Consider the following 8,486-nt stretch of genomic DNA (forward strand, 5'->3'; position numbering starts at 1 on the left):
AGGTGTAGCCCAGATTCAAGAGGTGTCTTCCCAATTTAATATCTAGTTTAGAGGTGTATCAAGTTGACAACCAAGAATAGCCATCACAGCCAAAGAGGGGGGTATTCAACATAAACCCCTGGCTTCCATGTGTACCTGCATACATGTGCACATACCCACATAAGCACATAAACATGCATAATACATGCACACACACCTACTTTGAATGTCCATCTAATCACAGTCAAAATTGCTAACAGCAAGAAAACAAATGACAGTAAATACTAGCAAAAATGTAGAGAAAGAAAAACCCTTATCCACTGTTGGTAGAAATATAATTGATGAAACCACTATAGACGTCAATATGTAAAATACTAAAGTCAGTTATATCTCTTGTAGGTATAGAGTTGAAGGACTCTAAGCTAACATATCCAGTAAATACACATCCCTTCATGTTTATTGCTGCGATACTCACAAAGGCTAAGAAACAGAACTAAGCCAGATGTCTATTACATCAGAATTTTAAAAAATGCATTTATACACAATAGAATTTTGGCAACTATAAGCAAAAATTGTATGTAATTTCCAGGAAAACAGACCTGGAGATCATTATGTTAGATGAATTAAGCTAGACTCAGAAAGACAAATACCTGTTTTCTCTCATAAGTAGAACCTAGGAGGGAGAAGGATCTCAAAACAAAAAGAGGACCAAGACAGGAAGGAAGAAGTCAAAGGAGGAGGCTCAAACAAAGAGTTATAGAATACATGGGGCAGGAAAGTAAAAGGAACCATTTGGAGGGTAGAAATGGAACCAAGGGTGTCGGGGAGCATCAGGACCGAAGATGTCAGTGGGAGGAGATTAAGAACAAAGCATAATTTATATGTGTGAAAACACCATAATGTAACCCAAAGAAAGTGATGTGCTTGGTACCACTTTAACTAGGGATGTACTTGTAATGAACACGTCCCTGTTTTCAACTTGATTTGATTAAGGAACAACTAAGCTAAGGTGTTAAGAAGTGCATCTTTGGGTGTGTCTGTGGGCTTTTTACACAGAGGGTTAACTGAGGTGGGAAGATAAGGCACAGATGCTCTTGTGCATGCTTGCACACCCAATAAATAGGTACCTAACTTTATTTTTAAAAAAAAGAAAGCAAAGCAAGTGTTCATGAATGGTAGGGTTTGGTACTGTCAATATTGTTATGGTGGCAATGCAATGCAATGCAAAGCAGTACAGAAGTATATTCGTTGGGCATGGCAGCACGAGCTGTAATGCCAGCACCTGGGAGCCATTCTGGGAAATTCAGCCAGTCCCCAGCCATGCTGGGGTACATAACAAGACAGTTACCTCAGCTAGAGAGAGGAAAGAAGAGGTTTACCTCAGTGGGAGAGTGCTCCAGGCCCTGACTTTTATCCCCACTTTGTAGCACTGTAACATAGACACACAAGTCCTAAAGGTGCTTTTTTTGTTGTTTACAAAAACCAACAGTTATCCTATGAGATCTCCAGATAGCTGTGGGCCGGAGGGTTCACACTACCTGTTTCCATTGCTTACAGTATAGGGGAGGAGAGAAAGCTCTGAGTGAGTGAAGTCCTGTGTGAATATGTGCTGTTGACATGAATACCACCTCTCAGACCCATGGGGACATGGCAAAGCCTCCTGCTACCTCACAGACAGACTCACAGGGAAATGGCAAAGCCTTCTTTTGGTCCATATGTGGATGTTGATAATGTGTGCAGAAAGTGCCTACCATAGTTTTCTCTCTGTGGGATACTTCAGATCTGAAAACTGTGTCCCTACAGATACTGTTTCTACTGAGATTAGCTAAACCCACATCCTTATTTAGCTGTATATAATAGCTCTGCCTTCTGTTTATCTGTACGTAATAACCCTATTGCTTTGTTCAGCTGTATACAATGACCCAGACTCTCTGTTCTCCAGTATATAATAAACATGAGGAACTCCAGGGGCTGCAGTTTCTCCACCAGAGAGCCCAGTCCACCTGAACCCACTGTCTCTAGCCAGAGCAAGTCCCTGGAGCTCTGCAGGATTCCACAAAGTGACACCCAAACAGGGACAGGAACACAGACACTGACTTCTGTGAGATGAGGGAACCTCTGAGAGAAGGGAAGTAATAACACTAAAGAACAGTACCGAAGGAAAGGGGAGTACAATCCTGAGCATAAGAGAGAAACCCAATAGATGGATAGTTCTGTGGCGTTGCCTTGGAGAGGTTTGGAGAATATGGGAAGTGCAGTGAAGGCATTGCAGTGTTTTGGACTGTGTTCCAGAGGCCTGCTCTTGCTTTGCAGGAAAAGGACAACGAATTCAACCACTTTGAGAAAGAGGGGGTACCAAGGGGTAGATACACGGCCAAGTCCCCTATCCCACCCAGTGTGTCCCCATTTTTGCCTTCATTTTAACTATTCTATGGTTATATTTGGCAAAAACAAAACAAAACAAAACAAGCAGCTCTGGGCAGTGACTGGCAGTCTTGGGGGAAGGGGACACTAGGCAATGTCCGCTTGGCATGTGCCATCAAACCTGATTTATAAATGCCTTGTCCAGCACAGCTCCAGAACAAACCTGTCTGAGGCAGGAAGGAATAACAAAGAACTGATTCCCCTGAAAACCAATGGAGTCATTAGTATAAACACGTATTAGAGGATGTGACATGCTGCTGAATGAAAAAGCATGGGCCCAGTAGGCTTCTCTCTGACCGGGCACTTAAAACCTTTTTTAAAGTTAGTTTATTATTATTATTATTATTATTATTGGTTTTTCGAGACAGGGTTTCTCTGTACAGCCCTGGCTGTCCTCACTTTGTAGACCAGGCTGGCCTTGAACTCAGAAATTCACCTGTCTCTGCCTCCCAAGTGCTGGGATTAAAGGCATGCACCACTACCACCTGGCCACTTAAAACATTAAAGCATTGCAAACAAACAAACAAACAAGCAAACAAATAAAGAATAAACTCTAAGCTCGCAGCCTCTTCCCTCCACAGGCACATTTGGCTGCCTTCTCTGTTTATACTAAGGACTTCCTAGGTTTTCAGGGCCATTTCAATAACCACACAGAATTCCAGTGGGAACCAACTTTTCTGTCTGTCATTTCTTCACTTCCTCCCTGCCCCAGACACATCCATCTCTGAAGCTGTGCTGTTCAAGGCATTATTATAAACCAGCACAGCTTCAGATGTGCACATGCCTTTGCTTAGGAGTCTAATGCAAGAGGATTGCAAGTCAAGACCAGCTTGGGCTACAAAGTGAAACTCTACCTCAGAAGATTAAAAAGTTATTATAGACTGTCAATAACCAAAACGATGATATTCCCACAATTATGGACTGACATGCAAAGCATAGAGTAAAATTGAGAGTGAAGGCATCTATGGCCAATTGATCATAGACATGCAGGCCAATTGGAAAATAATTGTTACTAATAATTGAAAACAAATGTTACTAAGAATACTGGATATCTACTGGCAAAAGAATTGACTTATACTCAAGATATTAAAAGCAAAAATTAGTTCAAAATTAATCAAAGACTTCAAGTTATGAACTGGCCTATAAAGATCTTAGAATCAACGGAAGCCCATCTGCAAAGTAAACTGATAAGAACGTAGTAACTGTACCACAGAATCTGCTTATTTATACTTTTTGTTGATATATTATTTTTTCACAGAGAAGAACAAGATTCCATATATTTTGAAAACCTATAACATAGTGTTTTCTTAGTCTCCTGATGTTAGAATTTTTTAGGATATCTTATTAAGTGTTTACTAAATGGTGCTGATTTTGCTAAAACAAAGCCTTTCCTAAGTTTAGCACCCATGAAAAGTATGTAATACATTAATATCATAAAGTATATGTGGCAAAAGCCCTAAACTTGGGGACCCCATTGTTTTGTTCTGCTCAACGGTCAGACTGCCAAGCTGCTTTCTGGGTGTTTGCCTTTATACCCATGGATTGTGCTGCGTCTGGCTTTGGTTAGGAATGCTGCTTTCTTCCCTGGGTAGTGTTTAAAGCAGAGACTCCTAACCAGCCAAAGTGTGGGCTCTGGATGAATTGTCTGTATCAACCACCCTAACATGTAGCTCAGAGAACATCTATGAGAAGTGCAAAATGAAGGCTGAGAGAGAGGGAGAGGGATGCAGTGGAGGGGGAAGCTGTGAAAAGCTGGATGTGACATAGCTGTTGCACACATCAACTCACAAGAGTTGTGGTTCCCTGCACAAGATCCAAGCAAGATCTGGTCAGTTAAAGTTCTAGCATGGTTAGGGGTGGGGCCCTTGTATCCTCATCCTTGCCAGAGACTATTGGCAGTTGATGGCTGTCTAGGGAGGGAAAGTCACTCTCCTTTGGGGGTGTAGCAGGACAACACCCAGGTGCATATGGACACCATGAATTGGACTTGGGGTTATTTTAAAAAAGAAAAAATGTCACAGTACAATAAAAAAAAATCAGGATAATTTTCTTCCATAGTTGATTTTCTTCCATATGTAAGATTTTCTTCCATAGTTATTATGTACTTTTAGGCTTACCACAAACATTAGAATTTTTACAGGAAAAACTGTTCACCTGATTAGATTTGTTAAATTGTTCTACAGCAATAAGTAAGTTCTAGAAGTTACAGCAGCTATTTCTTATGAATGTGGCCTGATGTCCACTGGTATATATTATATTAATATGTCTAATTTATTCTTCACTCTAAGAGAAATATCATCTTAAACAACCCTGAAGCTTTCTTAGATCTGAACAGTCAAGCTCATACCAACACTATAGTGTGCAGGATACAATAACGTTTACCAGGTGATTTGTGTGTGTGTGTGTGTGTGTGTGTGTGTGTGTGTGTGTTATGTGAAACTTGAACACAAAATACCTTAGTTGTATTTGAAATAGCCATATCCAATAAAATGAAATGACAAAGTAACCAAGGCTAACTGTGTACACAATTATCTCATCATTGCTACAGTTGGCTTCTTTTAATTCAGAAAAGTTGCTTTCAATGTTAGTCTTTAAAACATTAGGCCAGATGAACTAATTTCAGATGGCTTATTTACCTGCTCATGGGTTTATATACCACCTGTTTTCGCTTTCTTGTACAGATGCAAAGTCAACCTCTGGGGCAAAATTCCGCCTTTCTCTTTCTGCCACACAAGTGACACATAATATTACATTACCCAATAAATTTCAGTGTTTCCGCAAATGTGTAAGGTACAAAAAATGTATTCATTTGTGTGAGATATAAAAATGTACACTCACACTTCTGAAATCAACAGCCAGCCATTTCACACTTGGGCCAAAGGCAAACAAACATAATTCTCACTGGCAGCTGGACAACATTCCAAGCTGCCACCACATTAATTAACTCAATGAGACTCCACTTTAGCTCACACAGCTTGCTGCCAAGACACCTAGCAATAAATTGTTAGGTTGCATGCTGAACAAGGTAGGGGTACCATATGGTACCTGGTTGCATAGAGTGGGATACTCCTGTTGAACACTAGTAGCAGACTTTTCCACTTGCTTTTTATTATGTCTTATGATTTGAGAAAAATTAGTGCACGTGCTTGTTAAAAATGATTTTGCCTGTATCGTTGTAAAGAGTTAAGACAGTAACAACATAACAAACTAGCTTTGTCCACAAGCTCCTTCCTAAATTTCCCCAAAGAAGAAGGTCATTTAGCAAGTGCTGGGAGCCCATTAAGAATAAATTATTGGAATTAAGTCGGTAAGGAGAATAAAGAAACAATGAACGCAAATAAATTCCTGTTTCATTGGGGTCTCTGGAGACTTAGAAATGAATACAAACTGCTTATACTTGAAAATCTTCTAGCCTGGGAACCAAGATTTGAGTCTGAGCCTGACTTCTGCCTCTCTCTGCCTACACCACTTTGACCAAATCATTTGATTTCTCTTATTAGGTCATCAGGGTCATATGAAGGAATCTAACAAGATGTATTCATAGTTCCCAAATGTGAATTTCACATCATGCACCCCAATTCCACTCATCTCTTTGCCCCTCCATATCTGCCCTTGTAATCTCCCCCACAAAGGAAAACAAACAACAAACAAAAAAATCTGACCATAAAAGCTGTACTGTGTTAGTGTGCCCCACAGTGTATACTTTTGCCCAAACAACTTTACTTGCAAATGTTCATTGCAGTGAGTCATTGGTCTGGTTCAAGGCCTCTGACTTCTGTACAGTGTCAATACTGGATCAACATTAGGGCTCCTCTTGGATATCCTGTTGCCCTGTGTCATGGAGATTCTGCAGCTGTGGTCCCCTTCATGTGTTTCAGCAGCTCATAGATAGGGTAGATGTTGGAATGTGTCAACTCAAAACCCTGGATCCGGGCCTGGATAGTAGGTGAGTTGGTCAGCCTGACAGCTCTCCCATGTTCACACGATTAGGGCCAGCTCAACCATTCCTATGCCACCAGCTCTACTGCGCTGCCCAGGTGAGCTGTAGGGCCCATTCTCCTGAATGCTTTCACTGGTGAGGGACAGGACCAGCTCTGCACAGCGTCCAGACACCAACATAGCCCCAGGTAGCAGCCCAGATCAGAGATATCTGCATGGCATTTGATGCTAACAGACCCCTCTCTACTGTAGGGCCATGGACTCAGATATGGCCCTTGGTGGCAGCACAGCCAGGACCTCACCATGGTCTCAGGTGGAATCGCCAGCTACTCACATCAGGTGGTTTCTCACTACCCTAAAGGCTCCAGTTTCATCTCTCTTCATTGTGCACATTCTGTTTCTCCTTCTCTTCCATCTTTCTACCACTTACTTGGTCATCTTAGTGATGCCCAGAGCTTCTGGGTATCTTCCAAGTGGCTCTAGGAGAGGGTCGTATTGGGTGTGCTCCGCCAGCCCACCTGGTGCCAAATGGCTACCTCCCAAATCTTAATGTGATTATCTATTTAAGGAACTTAAGATGCAGATTCTTCTATTCCCTCTTAGAGTGTTAAATTGATTTAGCTTTGAGGTGAAGCCAATAGTGTATTTGTAATAAGTAAGAAACTCTTTGGCAGACATGACTGCACTTGGAGAAGTTTCAGATTGCATAAGAACTAAGAAACCCTTACCTCTGACTATCATTCTACTCACTACACCATTACTTTCATAACTTGTGTCATATTTGAACATAGTATGACTGGGAGATAGTTTTGACTCAAGCCATAGTCTGCATGCAAAAAAAGAAGTCATAGTGTGCTGAGAGAATTTTCACTGTGAGAAGCTAAACACTATCAAGTTCTATGATTCTATTGAAGTTCACCCTAGGGACCAATAAGTTTGTTAGACCCACAGAAGCACTGTGAAGAAATTTACAGAAAGGAGTGGCCTGAAGTCAATCTCACAGGAAGGTCTGCCTCCAGTACGGATGCTGGCTTCCCCATGCCTGTGCAAATCAAGCCCCTTCCCTTAGTTTTTCTCGGCATGTATGTTATACCCTGTCCCTGAAATCTCAACTCCTCATGCAGTTAAGCAGAACTACATATAACTGGTTGGAAAAAGTGGCTAGATGCTCTGTGGAATGCCCAGGAATTTTCCCATCCTTCTGTATTAATCGTCTCCCAGCCCAGCTGTGATGGTCTTTTGCAGCTGAACTGAATATGGTAGTGGTTTGGTTTGAAAGACAGTGCTATACAGCAGTGTGACTCTACAAGTTCATGCATTTGTCAAATGGGAGGCATAAAGTGATGATGGTTTTCCCAAAAGATACTGCAAGAATGTATATGAAGACTTTAAATTCAGATTAAAACAAATAAACAAAACCTATTATCATATGGTACAGGAATTTTAATCCAGCAATGTGACTATTCTTGCAAGGGATCACATCCTAAGACCTTCTGGGTCTGTGTGATCCAGCTGGAATTCCGACAGGCCACAAACCTTTAATCGTTCTTTCTGGAATACCGACATGCTTTTACTACAGATCTTTAATCCCAAACAATGAAGTTAAAGCTAGTTTGTAGAAGGAAGCAGCAATGTTTGAAAGTGATGTCTAATTGAGGGGCAGACAAAGGGATGGATCAGAGAAAGATTTGACAGAATGAGTCAGAGATAGGAAATGCCCAACTCTCATGAGTACAGGAAGCTGTAGCTACCTAAGAACAGTGCAGAAAGAGGGCAGCTAAATCAACTCACTGCAGTGGAGTTCCTACAGTTTAGTGCAGGTCGGCAGAGGATGCTGAAGCCAGAGAATGAGAAGACACAAATTGCCAGGGTTAGTTTGAAACCAAGCAGGGTGCCAAGAGGTTTTTGTTTGGCAGAGCCTTGAATTGGGAAAGGAAATCTTTAGTTGGTCCACATAAAGTGCTATGCAGTACAAATTCTATCATCTCACACACCTAACTTTTTGAAGCCTCAAAAACAGAATTCATGTTTTCACTCCTTAAAGCTATGAAATCCTTGACCCACTTAGACTTGAGCTTAGTACAAGGAGATAAGAATGGATCAATTCACATTCATCTACCTGATAACCACCAGTTGTGCCAGCA

This window comes from Mus caroli, unplaced genomic scaffold (assembly GCF_978045245.1).
Source record: "Mus caroli unplaced genomic scaffold, Mus_caroli_1 scaffold_16, whole genome shotgun sequence".
Lineage (NCBI taxonomy): Eukaryota > Metazoa > Chordata > Mammalia > Rodentia > Muridae > Mus > Mus caroli.